The following is a 17,385-nucleotide window of genomic DNA, read 5'->3' as shown; positions in this document are numbered from 1 at the left end:
AGCCAACAGATTTATTCGTGGCTTATTAACAAGAAACTCCCCGTCAGGGAATCGAACCCTGGTCTTCTGCGTGACAAGCAGAGATACTGTCCACTATACTAACGAGGACTCCTTCAGTATATTTAATTGGCAGGTATCTGGCCGGGGTTAAGAGGAGGGATGCACTATAATTCTGTATTATTGGGGATGAACATCACTCCGGGCCAACGTTGAGAATTTCTCCACTCCTTGGCTGAGAACCACGGTCTCGTACATGTATGTAGGAGCTGACTTCCATCCCAACCTCTTTACAAATGTCTTCAAACTCTTTCATTGTGATCAAAGTCAAATCCTGATGAAGCCGTCAGACCAAGATCATCTGCAAAGAGCAGAGGGCCATATGCCCAATGCCAAACAAGCCGCCGTTTCCGTGGTGTAGTGGTCATCACGTTCGCCTCACACGCGAAAGGTCCCCAGTTCGAAACTGGGCGGAAACAATATCGTCTTTTTTTTGGTTTACTCTGCAGCGGAATATCTTCTCTCGATTGGTCATTAAAGACCACTCGTCTAGTTTCTGCAAAATTCAACTCTCTGATGAAGCCAACAGATTTATTCGTGGCTTATTAACAAGAAACTCCCCGTCAGGGAATCGAACCCTGGTCTTCTGCGTGACAAGCAGAGATACTGTCCACTATACTAACGAGGACTCCTTCAGTATATTTAATTGGCAGGTATCTGGCCGGGGTTAAGAGGAGGTATGCACTATAATTCTGTATTATTGGGGATGAACATCACTCCGGGCCAACGTTGAGAATTTCTCCACTCCTTGGCTGAGAACCACGGTCTCGTACATGTATGTAGGAGCTGACTTCCATCCCAACCTCTTTACAAATGTCTTCAAACTCTTTCATTGTGATCAAAGTCAAATCCTGATGAAGCCGTCAGACCAAGATCATCTGCAAAGAGCAGAGGGCCATATGCCCAATGCCAAACAAGCCGCCGTTTCCGTGGTGTAGTGGTCATCACGTTCGCCTCACACGCGAAAGGTCCCCAGTTCGAAACTGGGCGGAAACAATATCGTCTTTTTTTTGGTTTACTCTGCAGCGGAATATCTTCTCTCGATTGGTCATTAAAGACCACTCGTCTAGTTTCTGCAAAATTCAACTCTCTGATGAAGCCAACAGATTTATTCGTGGCTTATTAACAAGAAACTCCCCGTCAGGGAATCGAACCCTGGTCTTTTGCGTGACAAGCAGAGATACTGTCCACTATACTAACGAGGACTCCTTGAGTATATTTAATTGGCAGGTATCTGGCCGGGGTTAAGAGGAGGTATGCACTATAATTCTGTATTATTGGGGATGAACATCACTCCGGGCCAACGTTGAGAATTTCTCCACTCCTTGGCTGAGAACCACGGTCTCGTACATGTATGTAGGAGCTGACTTCCATCCCAACCTCTTTACAAATGTCTTCAAACTCTTTCATTGTGATCAAAGTCAAATCCTGATGAAGCCGTCAGACCAAGATCATCTGCAAAGAGCAGAGGGCCATATGCCCAATGCCAAACAAGCCGCCGTTTCCGTGGTGTAGTGGTCATCACGTTCGCCTCACACGCGAAAGGTCCCCAGTTCGAAACTGGGCGGAAACAATATCGTCTTTTTTTTGGTTTACTCTGCAGCGGAATATCTTCTCTCGATTGGTCATTAAAGACCACTCGTCTAGTTTCTGCAAAATTCAACTCTCTGATGAAGCCAACAGATTTATTCGTGGCTTATTAACAAGAAACTCCCCGTCAGGGAATCGAACCCTGGTCTTCTGCGTGACAAGCAGAGATACTGTCCACTATACTAACGAGGACTCCTTCAGTATATTTAATTGGCAGGTATCTGGCCGGGGTTAAGAGGAGGTATGCACTATAATTCTGTATTATTGGGGATGAACATCACTCCGGGCCAACGTTGAGAATTTCTCCACTCCTTGGCTGAGAACCACGGTCTCGTACATGTATGTAGGAGCTGACTTCCATCCCAACATCTTTACAAATGTCTTCAAACTCTTTCATTGTGATCAAAGTCAAATCCTGATGAAGCCGTCAGACCAAGATCATCTGCAAAGAGCAGAGGGCCATATGCCCAATGCCAAACAAGCCGCCGTTTCCGTGGTGTAGTGGTCATCACGTTCGCCTCACACGCGAAAGGTCCCCAGTTCGAAACTGGGCGGAAACAATATCGTCTTTTTTTTGGTTTACTCTGCAGCGGAATATCTTCTCTCGATTGGTCATTAAAGACCACTCGTCTAGTTTCTGCAAAATTCAACTCTCTGATGAAGCCAACAGATTTATTCGTGGCTTATTAACAAGAAATTCCCCGTCAGGGAATCGAACCCTGGTCTTTTGCGTGACAAGCAGAGATACTGTCCACTATACTAACGAGGACTCCTTCAGTATATTTAATTGGCAGGTATCTGGCCGGGGTTAAGAGGAGGTATGCACTATAATTCTGTATTATTGGGGATGAACATCACTCCGGGCCAACGTTGAGAATTTCTCCACTCCTTGGCTGAGAACCACGGTCTCGTACATGTATGTAGGAGCTGACTTCCATCCCAACCTCTTTACAAATGTCTTCAAACTCTTTCATTGTGATCAAAGTCAACTCCTGATGAAGCCGTCAGACCAAGATCATCTGCAAAGAGCAGAGGGCCATATGCCCAATGCCAAACAAGCCGCCGTTTCCGTGGTGTAGTGGTCATCACGTTCGCCTCACACGCGAAAGGTCCCCAGTTCGAAACTGGGCGGAAACAATATCGTCTTTTTTTTGGTTTACTCTGCAGCGGAATATCTTCTCTCGATTGGTCATTAAAGACCACTCGTCTAGTTTCTGCAAAATTCAACTCTCTGATGAAGCCAACAGATTTATTCGTGGCTTATTAACAAGAAACTCCCCGTCAGGGAATCGAACCCTGGTCTTCTGCGTGACAAGCAGAGATACTGTCCACTATACTAACGAGGACTCCTTCAGTATATTTAATTGGCAGGTATCTGGCCGGGGTTAAGAGGAGGTATGCACTATAATTCTGTATTATTGGGGATGAACATCACTCCGGGCCAACGTTGAGAATTTCTCCACTCCTTGGCTGAGAACCACGGTCTCGTACATGTATGTAGGAGCTGACTTCCATCCCAACCTCTTTACAAATGTCTTCAAACTCTTTCATTGTGATCAAAGTCAAATCCTGATGAAGCCGTCAGACCAAGATCATCTGCAAAGAGCAGAGGGCCATATGCCCAATGCCAAACAAGCCGCCGTTTCCGTGGTGTAGTGGTCATCACGTTCGCCTCACACGCGAAAGGTCCCCAGTTCGAAACTGGGCGGAAACAATATCGTCTTTTTTTTGGTTTACTCTGCAGCGGAATATCTTCTCTCGATTGGTCATTAAAGACCACTCGTCTAGTTTCTGCAAAATTCAACTCTCTGATGAAGCCAACAGATTTATTCGTGGCTTATTAACAAGAAACTCCCCGTCAGGGAATCGAACCCTGGTCTTTTGCGTGACAAGCAGAGATACTGTCCACTATACTAACGAGGACTCCTTGAGTATATTTAATTGGCAGGTATCTGGCCGGGGTTAAGAGGAGGTATGCACTATAATTCTGTATTATTGGGGATGAACATCACTCCGGGCCAACGTTGAGAATTTCTCCACTCCTTGGCTGAGAACCACGGTCTCGTACATGTATGTAGGAGCTGACTTCCATCCCAACCTCTTTACAAATGTCTTCAAACTCTTTCATTGTGATCAAAGTCAAATCCTGATGAAGCCGTCAGACCAAGATCATCTGCAAAGAGCAGAGGGCCATATGCCCAATGCCAAACAAGCCGCCGTTTCCGTGGTGTAGTGGTCATCACGTTCGCCTCACACGCGAAAGGTCCCCAGTTCGAAACTGGGCGGAAACAATATCGTCTTTTTTTTGGTTTACTCTGCAGCGGAATATCTTCTCTCGATTGGTCATTAAAGACCACTCGTCTAGTTTCTGCAAAATTCAACTCTCTGATGAAGCCAACAGATTTATTCGTGGCTTATTAACAAGAAACTCCCCGTCAGGGAATCGAACCCTGGTCTTCTGCGTGACAAGCAGAGATACTGTCCACTATACTAACGAGGACTCCTTGAGTATATTTAATTGGCAAGTATCTGGCCGGGGTTAAGAGGAGGTATGCACTATAATTCTGTATTATTGGGGATGAACATCACTCCGGGCCAACGTTGAGAATTTCTCCACTCCTTGGCTGAGAACCACGGTCTCGTACATGTATGTAGGAGCTGACTTCCATCCCAACCTCTTTACAAATGTCTTCAAACTCTTTCATTGTGATCAAAGTCAACTCCTGATGAAGCCGTCAGACCAAGATCATCTGCAAAGAGCAGAGGGCCATATGCACAATGCTAAACAAGCCGCCGTTTCCGTGGTGTAGTGGTCATCACGTTCGCCTCACACGCGAAAGGTCCCCAGTTCGAAACTGGGCGGAAACACTCCAGGCTGACGTTGAGCTTTTCTCCACTCCTTGGCTGAGAACCACGCCCTTGTACATGTATGTAGGAGCTGACTTCCATCCCAACCTCTTTACAAATGTCTTCAAACTCTTTCATTGTGATCAAAGTCAACTCCTGATGAAGCCGTCAGACCAAGATCATCTGCAAAGAGCAGAGGGCCATATGCCCAATGCCAAACAAGCCGCCGTTTCCGTGGTGTAGTGGTCATCACGTTCGCCTCACACGCGAAAGGTCCCCAGTTCGAAACTGGGCGGAAACAATATCGGTTTTTTTTGGGTTTATATTTAATTGGCAGGTATCTGGCCGGGGTTAAGAGGAGGTATGCACTATAATTCTGTATTATTGGGGATGAACATCACTCCGGGCCAACGTTGAGAATTTCTCCACTCCTTGGCTGAGAACCACGGTCTCGTACATGTATGTAGGAGCTGACTTCCATCCCAACCTCTTTACAAATGTCTTCAAACTCTTTCATTGTGATCAAAGTCAAATCCTGATGAAGCCGTCAGACCAAGATCATCTGCAAAGAGCAGAGGGCCATATGCCCAATGCCAAACAAGCCGCCGTTTCCGTGGTGTAGTGGTCATCACGTTCGCCTCACACGCGAAAGGTCCCCAGTTCGAAACTGGGCGGAAACAATATCGTCTTTTTTTTGGTTTACTCTGCAGCGGAATATCTTCTCTCGATTGGTCATTAAAGACCACTCGTCTAGTTTCTGCAAAATTCAACTCTCTGATGAAGCCAACAGATTTATTCGTGGCTTATTAACAAGAAACTCCCCGTCAGGGAATCGAACCCTGGTCTTCTGCGTGACAAGCAGAGATACTGTCCACTATACTAACGAGGACTCCTTGAGTATATTTAATTGGCAGGTATCTGGCCGGGGTTAAGAGGAGGTATGCACTATAATTCTGTATTATTGGGGATGAACATCACTCCGGGCCAACGTTGAGAATTTCTCCACTCCTTGGCTGAGAACCACGGTCTCGTACATGTATGTAGGAGCTGACTTCCATCCCAACCTCTTTACAAATGTCTTCAAACTCTTTCATTGTGATCAAAGTCAACTCCTGATGAAGCCGTCAGACCAAGATCATCTGCAAAGAGCAGAGGGCCATATGCCCAATGCCAAACAAGCCGCCGTTTCCGTGGTGTAGTGGTCATCACGTTCGCCTCACACGCGAAAGGTCCCCAGTTCGAAACTGGGCGGAAACACTCCAGGCTGACGTTGAGCTTTTCTCCACTCCTTGGCTGAGAACCACGCCCTTGTACATGTATGTAGGAGCTGACTTCCATCCCAACCTCTTTACAAATGTCTTCAAACTCTTTCATTGTGATCAAAGTCAACTCCTGATGAAGCCGTCAGACCAAGATCATCTGCAAAGAGCAGAGGGCCATATGCCCAATGCCAAACAAGCCACCGTTTCCGTGGTGTAGTGGTCATCACGTTCGCCTCACACGCGAAAGGTCCCCAGTTCGAAACTGGGCAGAAACAATATCGTTTTTTTTTTGGTTTACTCTGCAGCGGAATATCTTCTCTCGATTGGTCATTAAAGACCACTCGTCTAGTTTCTGCAAAATTCAACTCTCTGATGAAGCCAACAGATTTATTCGTGGCTTATTAACAAGAAACTCCCCGTCAGGGAATCGAACCCTGGTCTTCTGCGTGACAAGCAGAGATACTGTCCACTATACTAACGAGGACTCCTTCAGTATATTTAATTGGCAGGTATCTGGCCGGGGTTAAGAGGAGGTATGCACTATAATTCTGTATTATTGGGGATGAACATCACTCCGGGCCAACGTTGAGAATTTCTCCACTCCTTGGCTGAGAACCACGGTCTCGTACATGTATGTAGGAGCTGACTTCCATCCCAACCTCTTTACAAATGTCTTCAAACTCTTTCATTGTGATCAAAGTCAAATCCTGATGAAGCCGTCAGACCAAGATCATCTGCAAAGAGCAGAGGGCCATATGCCCAATGCCAAACAAGCCGCCGTTTCCGTGGTGTAGTGGTCATCACGTTCGCCTCACACGCGAAAGGTCCCCAGTTCGAAACTGGGCGGAAACAATATCGTCTTTTTTTTGGTTTACTCTGCAGCGGAATATCTTCTCTCGATTGGTCATTAAAGACCACTCGTCTAGTTTCTGCAAAATTCAACTCTCTGATGAAGCCAACAGATTTATTCGTGGCTTATTAACAAGAAACTCCCCGTCAGGGAATCGAACCCTGGTCTTCTGCGTGACAAGCAGAGATACTGTCCACTATACTAACGAGGACTCCTTCAGTATATTTAATTGGCAGGTATCTGGCCGGGGTTAAGAGGAGGTATGCACTATAATTCTGTATTATTGGGGATGAACATCACTCCGGGCCAACGTTGAGAATTTCTCCACTCCTTGGCTGAGAACCACGGTCTCGTACATGTATGTAGGAGCTGACTTCCATCCCAACCTCTTTACAAATGTCTTCAAACTCTTTCATTGTGATCAAAGTCAAATCCTGATGAAGCCGTCAGACCAAGATCATCTGCAAAGAGCAGAGGGCCATATGCCCAATGCCAAACAAGCCGCCGTTTCCGTGGTGTAGTGGTCATCACGTTCGCCTCACACGCGAAAGGTCCCCAGTTCGAAACTGGGCGGAAACAATATCGTCTTTTTTTTGGTTTACTCTGCAGCGGAATATCTTCTCTCGATTGGTCATTAAAGACCACTCGTCTAGTTTCTGCAAAATTCAACTCTCTGATGAAGCCAACAGATTTATTCGTGGCTTATTAACAAGAAACTCCCCGTCAGGGAATCGAACCCTGGTCTTTTGCGTGACAAGCAGAGATACTGTCCACTATACTAACGAGGACTCCTTGAGTATATTTAATTGGCAGGTATCTGGCCGGGGTTAAGAGGAGGTATGCACTATAATTCTGTATTATTGGGGATGAACATCACTCCGGGCCAACGTTGAGAATTTCTCCACTCCTTGGCTGAGAACCACGGTCTCGTACATGTATGTAGGAGCTGACTTCCATCCCAACCTCTTTACAAATGTCTTCAAACTCTTTCATTGTGATCAAAGTCAAATCCTGATGAAGCCGTCAGACCAAGATCATCTGCAAAGAGCAGAGGGCCATATGCCCAATGCCAAACAAGCCGCCGTTTCCGTGGTGTAGTGGTCATCACGTTCGCCTCACACGCGAAAGGTCCCCAGTTCGAAACTGGGCGGAAACAATATCGTCTTTTTTTTGGTTTACTCTGCAGCGGAATATCTTCTCTCGATTGGTCATTAAAGACCACTCGTCTAGTTTCTGCAAAATTCAACTCTCTGATGAAGCCAACAGATTTATTCGTGGCTTATTAACAAGAAACTCCCCGTCAGGGAATCGAACCCTGGTCTTCTGCGTGACAAGCAGAGATACTGTCCACTATACTAACGAGGACTCCTTGAGTATATTTAATTGGCAGGTATCTGGCCGGGGTTAAGAGGAGGTATGCACTATAATTCTGTATTATTGGGGATGAACATCACTCCGGGCCAACGTTGAGAATTTCTCCACTCCTTGGCTGAGAACCACGGTCTCGTACATGTATGTAGGAGCTGACTTCCATCCCAACCTCTTTACAAATGTCTTCAAACTCTTTCATTGTGATCAAAGTCAACTCCTGATGAAGCCGTCAGACCAAGATCATCTGCAAAGAGCAGAGGGCCATATGCCCAATGCCAAACAAGCCGCCGTTTCCGTGGTGTAGTGGTCATCACGTTCGCCTCACACGCGAAAGGTCCCCAGTTCGAAACTGGGCGGAAACACTCCAGGCTGACGTTGAGCTTTTCTCCACTCCTTGGCTGAGAACCACGCCCTTGTACATGTATGTAGGAGCTGACTTCCATCCCAACCTCTTTACAAATGTCTTCAAACTCTTTCATTGTGATCAAAGTCAACTCCTGATGAAGCCGTCAGACCAAGATCATCTGCAAAGAGCAGAGGGCCATATGCCCAATGCCAAACAAGCCACCGTTTCCGTGGTGTAGTGGTCATCACGTTCGCCTCACACGCGAAAGGTCCCCAGTTCGAAACTGGGCAGAAACAATATCGTTTTTTTTTTGGTTTACTCTGCAGCGGAATATCTTCTCTCGATTGGTCATTAAAGACCACTCGTCTAGTTTCTGCAAAATTCAACTCTCTGATGAAGCCAACAGATTTATTCGTGGCTTATTAACAAGAAACTCCCCGTCAGGGAATCGAACCCTGGTCTTCTGCGTGACAAGCAGAGATACTGTCCACTATACTAACGAGGACTCCTTCAGTATATTTAATTGGCAGGTATCTGGCCGGGGTTAAGAGGAGGTATGCACTATAATTCTGTATTATTGGGGATGAACATCACTCCGGGCCAACGTTGAGAATTTCTCCACTCCTTGGCTGAGAACCACGGTCTCGTACATGTATGTAGGAGCTGACTTCCATCCCAACCTCTTTACAAATGTCTTCAAACTCTTTCATTGTGATCAAAGTCAAATCCTGATGAAGCCGTCAGACCAAGATCATCTGCAAAGAGCAGAGGGCCATATGCCCAATGCCAAACAAGCCGCCGTTTCCGTGGTGTAGTGGTCATCACGTTCGCCTCACACGCGAAAGGTCCCCAGTTCGAAACTGGGCGGAAACAATATCGTCTTTTTTTTGGTTTACTCTGCAGCGGAATATCTTCTCTCGATTGGTCATTAAAGACCACTCGTCTAGTTTCTGCAAAATTCAACTCTCTGATGAAGCCAACAGATTTATTCGTGGCTTATTAACAAGAAACTCCCCGTCAGGGAATCGAACCCTGGTCTTCTGCGTGACAAGCAGAGATACTGTCCACTATACTAACGAGGACTCCTTCAGTATATTTAATTGGCAGGTATCTGGCCGGGGTTAAGAGGAGGTATGCACTATAATTCTGTATTATTGGGGATGAACATCACTCCGGGCCAACGTTGAGAATTTCTCCACTCCTTGGCTGAGAACCACGGTCTCGTACATGTATGTAGGAGCTGACTTCCATCCCAACCTCTTTACAAATGTCTTCAAACTCTTTCATTGTGATCAAAGTCAAATCCTGATGAAGCCGTCAGACCAAGATCATCTGCAAAGAGCAGAGGGCCATATGCCCAATGCCAAACAAGCCGCCGTTTCCGTGGTGTAGTGGTCATCACGTTCGCCTCACACGCGAAAGGTCCCCAGTTCGAAACTGGGCGGAAACAATATCGTCTTTTTTTTGGTTTACTCTGCAGCGGAATATCTTCTCTCGATTGGTCATTAAAGACCACTCGTCTAGTTTCTGCAAAATTCAACTCTCTGATGAAGCCAACAGATTTATTCGTGGCTTATTAACAAGAAACTCCCCGTCAGGGAATCGAACCCTGGTCTTTTGCGTGACAAGCAGAGATACTGTCCACTATACTAACGAGGACTCCTTGAGTATATTTAATTGGCAGGTATCTGGCCGGGGTTAAGAGGAGGTATGCACTATAATTCTGTATTATTGGGGATGAACATCACTCCGGGCCAACGTTGAGAATTTCTCCACTCCTTGGCTGAGAACCACGGTCTCGTACATGTATGTAGGAGCTGACTTCCATCCCAACCTCTTTACAAATGTCTTCAAACTCTTTCATTGTGATCAAAGTCAAATCCTGATGAAGCCGTCAGACCAAGATCATCTGCAAAGAGCAGAGGGCCATATGCCCAATGCCAAACAAGCCGCCGTTTCCGTGGTGTAGTGGTCATCACGTTCGCCTCACACGCGAAAGGTCCCCAGTTCGAAACTGGGCGGAAACAATATCGTCTTTTTTTTGGTTTACTCTGCAGCGGAATATCTTCTCTCGATTGGTCATTAAAGACCACTCGTCTAGTTTCTGCAAAATTCAACTCTCTGATGAAGCCAACAGATTTATTCGTGGCTTATTAACAAGAAACTCCCCGTCAGGGAATCGAACCCTGGTCTTCTGCGTGACAAGCAGAGATACTGTCCACTATACTAACGAGGACTCCTTGAGTATATTTAATTGGCAAGTATCTGGCCGGGGTTAAGAGGAGGTATGCACTATAATTCTGTATTATTGGGGATGAACATCACTCCGGGCCAACGTTGAGAATTTCTCCACTCCTTGGCTGAGAACCACGGTCTCGTACATGTATGTAGGAGCTGACTTCCATCCCAACCTCTTTACAAATGTCTTCAAACTCTTTCATTGTGATCAAAGTCAACTCCTGATGAAGCCGTCAGACCAAGATCATCTGCAAAGAGCAGAGGGCCATATGCACAATGCTAAACAAGCCGCCGTTTCCGTGGTGTAGTGGTCATCACGTTCGCCTCACACGCGAAAGGTCCCCAGTTCGAAACTGGGCGGAAACACTCCAGGCTGACGTTGAGCTTTTCTCCACTCCTTGGCTGAGAACCACGGTCTCGTACATGTATGTAGGAGCTGACTTCCATCCCAACCTCTTTACAAATGTCTTCAAACTCTTTCATTGTGATCAAAGTCAACTCCTGATGAAGCCGTCAGACCAAGATCATCTGCAAAGAGCAGAGGGCCATATGCCCAATGCCAAACAAGCCGCCGTTTCCGTGGTGTAGTGGTCATCACGTTCGCCTCACACGCGAAAGGTCCCCAGTTCGAAACTGGGCGGAAACAATATCGGTTTTTTTTGGGTTTATATTTAATTGGCAGGTATCTGGCCGGGGTTAAGAGGAGGTATGCACTATAATTCTGTATTATTGGGGATGAACATCACTCCGGGCCAACGTTGAGAATTTCTCCACTCCTTGGCTGAGAACCACGGTCTCGTACATGTATGTAGGAGCTGACTTCCATCCCAACCTCTTTACAAATGTCTTCAAACTCTTTCATTGTGATCAAAGTCAAATCCTGATGAAGCCGTCAGACCAAGATCATCTGCAAAGAGCAGAGGGCCATATGCCCAATGCCAAACAAGCCGCCGTTTCCGTGGTGTAGTGGTCATCACGTTCGCCTCACACGCGAAAGGTCCCCAGTTCGAAACTGGGCGGAAACAATATCGTCTTTTTTTTGGTTTACTCTGCAGCGGAATATCTTCTCTCGATTGGTCATTAAAGACCACTCGTCTAGTTTCTGCAAAATTCAACTCTCTGATGAAGCCAACAGATTTATTCGTGGCTTATTAACAAGAAACTCCCCGTCAGGGAATCGAACCCTGGTCTTTTGCGTGACAAGCAGAGATACTGTCCACTATACTAACGAGGACTCCTTGAGTATATTTAATTGGCAGGTATCTGGCCGGGGTTAAGAGGAGGTATGCACTATAATTCTGTATTATTGGGGATGAACATCACTCCGGGCCAACGTTGAGAATTTCTCCACTCCTTGGCTGAGAACCACGGTCTCGTACATGTATGTAGGAGCTGACTTCCATCCCAACCTCTTTACAAATGTCTTCAAACTCTTTCATTGTGATCAAAGTCAAATCCTGATGAAGCCGTCAGACCAAGATCATCTGCAAAGAGCAGAGGGCCATATGCCCAATGCCAAACAAGCCGCCGTTTCCGTGGTGTAGTGGTCATCACGTTCGCCTCACACGCGAAAGGTCCCCAGTTCGAAACTGGGCGGAAACAATATCGTCTTTTTTTTGGTTTACTCTGCAGCGGAATATCTTCTCTCGATTGGTCATTAAAGACCACTCGTCTAGTTTCTGCAAAATTCAACTCTCTGATGAAGCCAACAGATTTATTCGTGGCTTATTATCAAGAAACTCCCCGTCAGGGAATCGAACCCTGGTCTTCTGCATGACAAGCAGAGATACTGTCCACTATACTAACGAGGACTCCTTGAGTATATTTAATTGGCAAGTATCTGGCCGGGGTTAAGAGGAGGTATGCACTATAATTCTGTATTATTGGGGATGAACATCACTCCGGGCCAACGTTGAGAATTTCTCCACTCCTTGGCTGAGAACCACGGTCTCGTACATGTATGTAGGAGCTGACTTCCATCCCAACCTCTTTACAAATGTCTTCAAACTCTTTCATTGTGATCAAAGTCAACTCCTGATGAAGCCGTCAGACCAAGATCATCTGCAAAGAGCAGAGGGCCATATGCCCAATGCTAAACAAGCCGCCGTTTCCGTGGTGTAGTGGTCATCACGTTCGCCTCACACGCGAAAGGTCCCCAGTTCGAAACTGGGCGGAAACACTCCAGGCTGACGTTGAGCTTTTCTCCACTCCTTGGCTGAGAACCACGCCCTTGTACATGTATGTAGGAGCTGACTTCCATCCCAACCTCTTTACAAATGTCTTCAAACTCTTTCATTGTGATCAAAGTCAACTCCTGATGAAGCCGTCAGACCAAGATCATCTGCAAAGAGCAGAGGGCCATATGCCCAATGCCAAACAAGCCGCCGTTTCCGTGGTGTAGTGGTCATCACGTTCGCCTCACACGCGAAAGGTCCCCAGTTCGAAACTGGGCGGAAACAATATCGTTTTTTTTTTGGTTTACTCTGCAGCGGAATATCTTCTCTCGATTGGTCATTAAAGACCACTCGTCTAGTTTCTGCAAAATTTAACTCTCTGATGAAGCCAACAGATTTATTCGTGGCTTATTAACAAGAAACTCCCCGTCAGGGAATCGAACCCTGGTCTTCTGCGTGACAAGCAGAGATACTGTCCACTATACTAACGAGGACTCCTTCAGTATATTTAATTGGCAGGTATCTGGCCGGGGTTAAGAGGAGGTATGCACTATAATTCTGTATTATTGGGGATGAACATCACTCCGGGCCAACGTTGAGAATTTCTCCACTCCTTGGCTGAGAACCACGGTCTCGTACATGTATGTAGGAGCTGACTTCCATCCCAACATCTTTACAAATGTCTTCAAACTCTTTCATTGTGATCAAAGTCAAATCCTGATGAAGCCGTCAGACCAAGATCATCTGCAAAGAGCAGAGGGCCATATGCCCAATGCCAAACAAGCCGCCGTTTCCGTGGTGTAGTGGTCATCACGTTCGCCTCACACGCGAAAGGTCCCCAGTTCGAAACTGGGCGGAAACACTCCAGGCTGACGTTGAGCTTTTCTCCACTCCTTGGCTGAGAACCACGCCCTTGTACATGTATGTAGGAGCTGACTTCCATCCCAACCTCTTTACAAATGTCTTCAAACTCTTTCATTGTGATCAAAGTCAACTCCTGATGAAGCCGTCAGACCAAGATCATCTGCAAAGAGCAGAGGGCCATATGCCCAATGCCAAACAAGCCACCGTTTCCGTGGTGTAGTGGTCATCACGTTCGCCTCACACGCGAAAGGTCCCCAGTTCGAAACTGGGCAGAAACAATATCGTTTTTTTTTTGGTTTACTCTGCAGCGGAATATCTTCTCTCGATTGGTCATTAAAGACCACTCGTCTAGTTTCTGCAAAATTCAACTCTCTGATGAAGCCAACAGATTTATTCGTGGCTTATTAACAAGAAACTCCCCGTCAGGGAATCGAACCCTGGTCTTCTGCGTGACAAGCAGAGATACTGTCCACTATACTAACGAGGACTCCTTCAGTATATTTAATTGGCAGGTATCTGGCCGGGGTTAAGAGGAGGTATGCACTATAATTCTGTATTATTGGGGATGAACATCACTCCGGGCCAACGTTGAGAATTTCTCCACTCCTTGGCTGAGAACCACGGTCTCGTACATGTATGTAGGAGCTGACTTCCATCCCAACCTCTTTACAAATGTCTTCAAACTCTTTCATTGTGATCAAAGTCAAATCCTGATGAAGCCGTCAGACCAAGATCATCTGCAAAGAGCAGAGGGCCATATGCCCAATGCCAAACAAGCCGCCGTTTCCGTGGTGTAGTGGTCATCACGTTCGCCTCACACGCGAAAGGTCCCCAGTTCGAAACTGGGCGGAAACAATATCGTCTTTTTTTTGGTTTACTCTGCAGCGGAATATCTTCTCTCGATTGGTCATTAAAGACCACTCGTCTAGTTTCTGCAAAATTCAACTCTCTGATGAAGCCAACAGATTTATTCGTGGCTTATTAACAAGAAACTCCCCGTCAGGGAATCGAACCCTGGTCTTCTGCGTGACAAGCAGAGATACTGTCCACTATACTAACGAGGACTCCTTCAGTATATTTAATTGGCAGGTATCTGGCCGGGGTTAAGAGGAGGTATGCACTATAATTCTGTATTATTGGGGATGAACATCACTCCGGGCCAACGTTGAGAATTTCTCCACTCCTTGGCTGAGAACCACGGTCTCGTACATGTATGTAGGAGCTGACTTCCATCCCAACCTCTTTACAAATGTCTTCAAACTCTTTCATTGTGATCAAAGTCAAATCCTGATGAAGCCGTCAGACCAAGATCATCTGCAAAGAGCAGAGGGCCATATGCCCAATGCCAAACAAGCCGCCGTTTCCGTGGTGTAGTGGTCATCACGTTCGCCTCACACGCGAAAGGTCCCCAGTTCGAAACTGGGCGGAAACAATATCGTCTTTTTTTTGGTTTACTCTGCAGCGGAATATCTTCTCTCGATTGGTCATTAAAGACCACTCGTCTAGTTTCTGCAAAATTCAACTCTCTGATGAAGCCAACAGATTTATTCGTGGCTTATTAACAAGAAACTCCCCGTCAGGGAATCGAACCCTGGTCTTTTGCGTGACAAGCAGAGATACTGTCCACTATACTAACGAGGACTCCTTGAGTATATTTAATTGGCAGGTATCTGGCCGGGGTTAAGAGGAGGTATGCACTATAATTCTGTATTATTGGGGATGAACATCACTCCGGGCCAACGTTGAGAATTTCTCCACTCCTTGGCTGAGAACCACGGTCTCGTACATGTATGTAGGAGCTGACTTCCATCCCAACCTCTTTACAAATGTCTTCAAACTCTTTCATTGTGATCAAAGTCAAATCCTGATGAAGCCGTCAGACCAAGATCATCTGCAAAGAGCAGAGGGCCATATGCCCAATGCCAAACAAGCCGCCGTTTCCGTGGTGTAGTGGTCATCACGTTCGCCTCACACGCGAAAGGTCCCCAGTTCGAAACTGGGCGGAAACAATATCGTCTTTTTTTTGGTTTACTCTGCAGCGGAATATCTTCTCTCGATTGGTCATTAAAGACCACTCGTCTAGTTTCTGCAAAATTCAACTCTCTGATGAAGCCAACAGATTTATTCGTGGCTTATTAACAAGAAACTCCCCGTCAGGGAATCGAACCCTGGTCTTCTGCGTGACAAGCAGAGATACTGTCCACTATACTAACGAGGACTCCTTGAGTATATTTAATTGGCAGGTATCTGGCCGGGGTTAAGAGGAGGTATGCACTATAATTCTGTATTATTGGGGATGAACATCACTCCGGGCCAACGTTGAGAATTTCTCCACTCCTTGGCTGAGAACCACGGTCTCGTACATGTATGTAGGAGCTGACTTCCATCCCAACCTCTTTACAAATGTCTTCAAACTCTTTCATTGTGATCAAAGTCAACTCCTGATGAAGCCGTCAGACCAAGATCATCTGCAAAGAGCAGAGGGCCATATGCCCAATGCCAAACAAGCCGCCGTTTCCGTGGTGTAGTGGTCATCACGTTCGCCTCACACGCGAAAGGTCCCCAGTTCGAAACTGGGCGGAAACACTCCAGGCTGACGTTGAGCTTTTCTCCACTCCTTGGCTGAGAACCACGCCCTTGTACATGTATGTAGGAGCTGACTTCCATCCCAACCTCTTTACAAATGTCTTCAAACTCTTTCATTGTGATCAAAGTCAACTCCTGATGAAGCCGTCAGACCAAGATCATCTGCAAAGAGCAGAGGGCCATATGCCCAATGCCAAACAAGCCGCCGTTTCCGTGGTGTAGTGGTCATCACGTTCGCCTCACACGCGAAAGGTCCCCAGTTCGAAACTGGGCGGAAACAATATCGTTTTTTTTTTGGTTTACTCTGCAGCGGAATATCTTCTCTCGATTGGTCATTAAAGACCACTCGTCTAGTTTCTGCAAAATTTAACTCTCTGATGAAGCCAACAGATTTATTCGTGGCTTATTAACAAGAAACTCCCCGTCAGGGAATCGAACACTGGTCTTCTGCGTGACAAGCAGAGATACTGTCCACTATACTAACGAGGACTCCTTCAGTATATTTAATTGGCAGGTATCTGGCCGGGGTTAAGAGGAGGTATGCACTATAATTCTGTATTATTGGGGATGAACATCACTCCGGGCCAACGTTGAGAATTTCTCCACTCCTTGGCTGAGAACCACGGTCTCGTACATGTATGTAGGAGCTGACTTCCATCCCAACATCTTTACAAATGTCTTCAAACTCTTTCATTGTGATCAAAGTCAAATCCTGATGAAGCCGTCAGACCAAGATCATCTGCAAAGAGCAGAGGGCCATATGCCCAATGCCAAACAAGCCGCCGTTTCCGTGGTGTAGTGGTCATCACGTTCGCCTCACACGCGAAAGGTCCCCAGTTCGAAACTGGGCGGAAACAATATCGTCTTTTTTTTGGTTTACTCTGCAGCGGAATATCTTCTCTCGATTGGTCATTAAAGACCACTCGTCTAGTTTCTGCAAAATTCAACTCTCTGATGAAGCCAACAGATTTATTCGTGGCTTATTAACAAGAAACTCCCCGTCAGGGAATCGAACCCTGGTCTTTTGCGTGACAAGCAGAGATACTGTCCACTATACTAACGAGGACTCCTTGAGTATATTTAATTGGCAGGTATCTGGCCGGGGTTAAGAGGAGGTATGCACTATAATTCTGTATTATTGGGGATGAACATCACTCCGGGCCAACGTTGAGAATTTCTCCACTCCTTGGCTGAGAACCA

General features: G+C 46.4%; 31 non-coding genes across 31 annotated transcripts; all 31 read left to right on the top strand.

Annotated features, from left to right (window-relative positions):
* The first annotated feature begins 403 nt into the window (after window positions 1-403).
* On the top strand, window positions 404-476 carry trnav-cac (transfer RNA valine (anticodon CAC)). The gene has a single exon. It is a non-coding gene; the product is annotated as a tRNA-Val (tRNA).
* A 504-nt stretch (window positions 477-980) lies between these two features.
* Window positions 981-1,053, top strand: trnav-cac (transfer RNA valine (anticodon CAC)). The gene has a single exon. It is a non-coding gene; the product is annotated as a tRNA-Val (tRNA).
* A 504-nt stretch (window positions 1,054-1,557) lies between these two features.
* On the top strand, window positions 1,558-1,630 carry trnav-cac (transfer RNA valine (anticodon CAC)). The gene has a single exon. It is a non-coding gene; the product is annotated as a tRNA-Val (tRNA).
* Window positions 1,631-2,134: 504 nt separating this feature from the next.
* On the top strand, window positions 2,135-2,207 carry trnav-cac (transfer RNA valine (anticodon CAC)). Its single transcript has one exon. It is a non-coding gene; the product is annotated as a tRNA-Val (tRNA).
* Window positions 2,208-2,711: 504 nt separating this feature from the next.
* Window positions 2,712-2,784, top strand: trnav-cac (transfer RNA valine (anticodon CAC)). Its single transcript has one exon. It is a non-coding gene; the product is annotated as a tRNA-Val (tRNA).
* Window positions 2,785-3,288: 504 nt separating this feature from the next.
* On the top strand, window positions 3,289-3,361 carry trnav-cac (transfer RNA valine (anticodon CAC)). Its single transcript has one exon. It is a non-coding gene; the product is annotated as a tRNA-Val (tRNA).
* A 504-nt stretch (window positions 3,362-3,865) lies between these two features.
* On the top strand, window positions 3,866-3,938 carry trnav-cac (transfer RNA valine (anticodon CAC)). Its single transcript has one exon. It is a non-coding gene; the product is annotated as a tRNA-Val (tRNA).
* Window positions 3,939-4,442: 504 nt separating this feature from the next.
* trnav-cac (transfer RNA valine (anticodon CAC)) lies at window positions 4,443-4,515 on the top strand. Its single transcript has one exon. It is a non-coding gene; the product is annotated as a tRNA-Val (tRNA).
* Window positions 4,516-4,722: 207 nt separating this feature from the next.
* On the top strand, window positions 4,723-4,795 carry trnav-cac (transfer RNA valine (anticodon CAC)). The gene has a single exon. It is a non-coding gene; the product is annotated as a tRNA-Val (tRNA).
* Window positions 4,796-5,101: 306 nt separating this feature from the next.
* On the top strand, window positions 5,102-5,174 carry trnav-cac (transfer RNA valine (anticodon CAC)). The gene has a single exon. It is a non-coding gene; the product is annotated as a tRNA-Val (tRNA).
* A 504-nt stretch (window positions 5,175-5,678) lies between these two features.
* On the top strand, window positions 5,679-5,751 carry trnav-cac (transfer RNA valine (anticodon CAC)). The gene has a single exon. It is a non-coding gene; the product is annotated as a tRNA-Val (tRNA).
* A 784-nt stretch (window positions 5,752-6,535) lies between these two features.
* trnav-cac (transfer RNA valine (anticodon CAC)) lies at window positions 6,536-6,608 on the top strand. The gene has a single exon. It is a non-coding gene; the product is annotated as a tRNA-Val (tRNA).
* A 504-nt stretch (window positions 6,609-7,112) lies between these two features.
* On the top strand, window positions 7,113-7,185 carry trnav-cac (transfer RNA valine (anticodon CAC)). Its single transcript has one exon. It is a non-coding gene; the product is annotated as a tRNA-Val (tRNA).
* A 504-nt stretch (window positions 7,186-7,689) lies between these two features.
* trnav-cac (transfer RNA valine (anticodon CAC)) lies at window positions 7,690-7,762 on the top strand. The gene has a single exon. It is a non-coding gene; the product is annotated as a tRNA-Val (tRNA).
* A 504-nt stretch (window positions 7,763-8,266) lies between these two features.
* On the top strand, window positions 8,267-8,339 carry trnav-cac (transfer RNA valine (anticodon CAC)). Its single transcript has one exon. It is a non-coding gene; the product is annotated as a tRNA-Val (tRNA).
* Window positions 8,340-9,123: 784 nt separating this feature from the next.
* On the top strand, window positions 9,124-9,196 carry trnav-cac (transfer RNA valine (anticodon CAC)). The gene has a single exon. It is a non-coding gene; the product is annotated as a tRNA-Val (tRNA).
* A 504-nt stretch (window positions 9,197-9,700) lies between these two features.
* Window positions 9,701-9,773, top strand: trnav-cac (transfer RNA valine (anticodon CAC)). The gene has a single exon. It is a non-coding gene; the product is annotated as a tRNA-Val (tRNA).
* A 504-nt stretch (window positions 9,774-10,277) lies between these two features.
* On the top strand, window positions 10,278-10,350 carry trnav-cac (transfer RNA valine (anticodon CAC)). The gene has a single exon. It is a non-coding gene; the product is annotated as a tRNA-Val (tRNA).
* Window positions 10,351-10,854: 504 nt separating this feature from the next.
* trnav-cac (transfer RNA valine (anticodon CAC)) lies at window positions 10,855-10,927 on the top strand. Its single transcript has one exon. It is a non-coding gene; the product is annotated as a tRNA-Val (tRNA).
* Window positions 10,928-11,134: 207 nt separating this feature from the next.
* On the top strand, window positions 11,135-11,207 carry trnav-cac (transfer RNA valine (anticodon CAC)). The gene has a single exon. It is a non-coding gene; the product is annotated as a tRNA-Val (tRNA).
* A 306-nt stretch (window positions 11,208-11,513) lies between these two features.
* On the top strand, window positions 11,514-11,586 carry trnav-cac (transfer RNA valine (anticodon CAC)). Its single transcript has one exon. It is a non-coding gene; the product is annotated as a tRNA-Val (tRNA).
* Window positions 11,587-12,090: 504 nt separating this feature from the next.
* On the top strand, window positions 12,091-12,163 carry trnav-cac (transfer RNA valine (anticodon CAC)). The gene has a single exon. It is a non-coding gene; the product is annotated as a tRNA-Val (tRNA).
* A 504-nt stretch (window positions 12,164-12,667) lies between these two features.
* Window positions 12,668-12,740, top strand: trnav-cac (transfer RNA valine (anticodon CAC)). The gene has a single exon. It is a non-coding gene; the product is annotated as a tRNA-Val (tRNA).
* A 207-nt stretch (window positions 12,741-12,947) lies between these two features.
* Window positions 12,948-13,020, top strand: trnav-cac (transfer RNA valine (anticodon CAC)). Its single transcript has one exon. It is a non-coding gene; the product is annotated as a tRNA-Val (tRNA).
* A 504-nt stretch (window positions 13,021-13,524) lies between these two features.
* On the top strand, window positions 13,525-13,597 carry trnav-cac (transfer RNA valine (anticodon CAC)). The gene has a single exon. It is a non-coding gene; the product is annotated as a tRNA-Val (tRNA).
* A 784-nt stretch (window positions 13,598-14,381) lies between these two features.
* Window positions 14,382-14,454, top strand: trnav-cac (transfer RNA valine (anticodon CAC)). The gene has a single exon. It is a non-coding gene; the product is annotated as a tRNA-Val (tRNA).
* A 504-nt stretch (window positions 14,455-14,958) lies between these two features.
* On the top strand, window positions 14,959-15,031 carry trnav-cac (transfer RNA valine (anticodon CAC)). The gene has a single exon. It is a non-coding gene; the product is annotated as a tRNA-Val (tRNA).
* A 504-nt stretch (window positions 15,032-15,535) lies between these two features.
* Window positions 15,536-15,608, top strand: trnav-cac (transfer RNA valine (anticodon CAC)). The gene has a single exon. It is a non-coding gene; the product is annotated as a tRNA-Val (tRNA).
* Window positions 15,609-16,112: 504 nt separating this feature from the next.
* On the top strand, window positions 16,113-16,185 carry trnav-cac (transfer RNA valine (anticodon CAC)). The gene has a single exon. It is a non-coding gene; the product is annotated as a tRNA-Val (tRNA).
* A 207-nt stretch (window positions 16,186-16,392) lies between these two features.
* Window positions 16,393-16,465, top strand: trnav-cac (transfer RNA valine (anticodon CAC)). The gene has a single exon. It is a non-coding gene; the product is annotated as a tRNA-Val (tRNA).
* Window positions 16,466-16,969: 504 nt separating this feature from the next.
* trnav-cac (transfer RNA valine (anticodon CAC)) lies at window positions 16,970-17,042 on the top strand. The gene has a single exon. It is a non-coding gene; the product is annotated as a tRNA-Val (tRNA).
* The last annotated feature ends 343 nt before the right edge of the window (window positions 17,043-17,385 follow it).

This window comes from Pungitius pungitius, unplaced genomic scaffold (genome assembly GCF_949316345.1).
Source record: "Pungitius pungitius unplaced genomic scaffold, fPunPun2.1 scaffold_25, whole genome shotgun sequence".
Classification (NCBI taxonomy): Eukaryota; Metazoa; Chordata; class Actinopteri; order Perciformes; family Gasterosteidae; genus Pungitius; species Pungitius pungitius.
The sequence above is the reverse complement of the archived record's forward strand: the minus strand, read 5'-3'. Positions and strand labels throughout refer to the sequence as shown.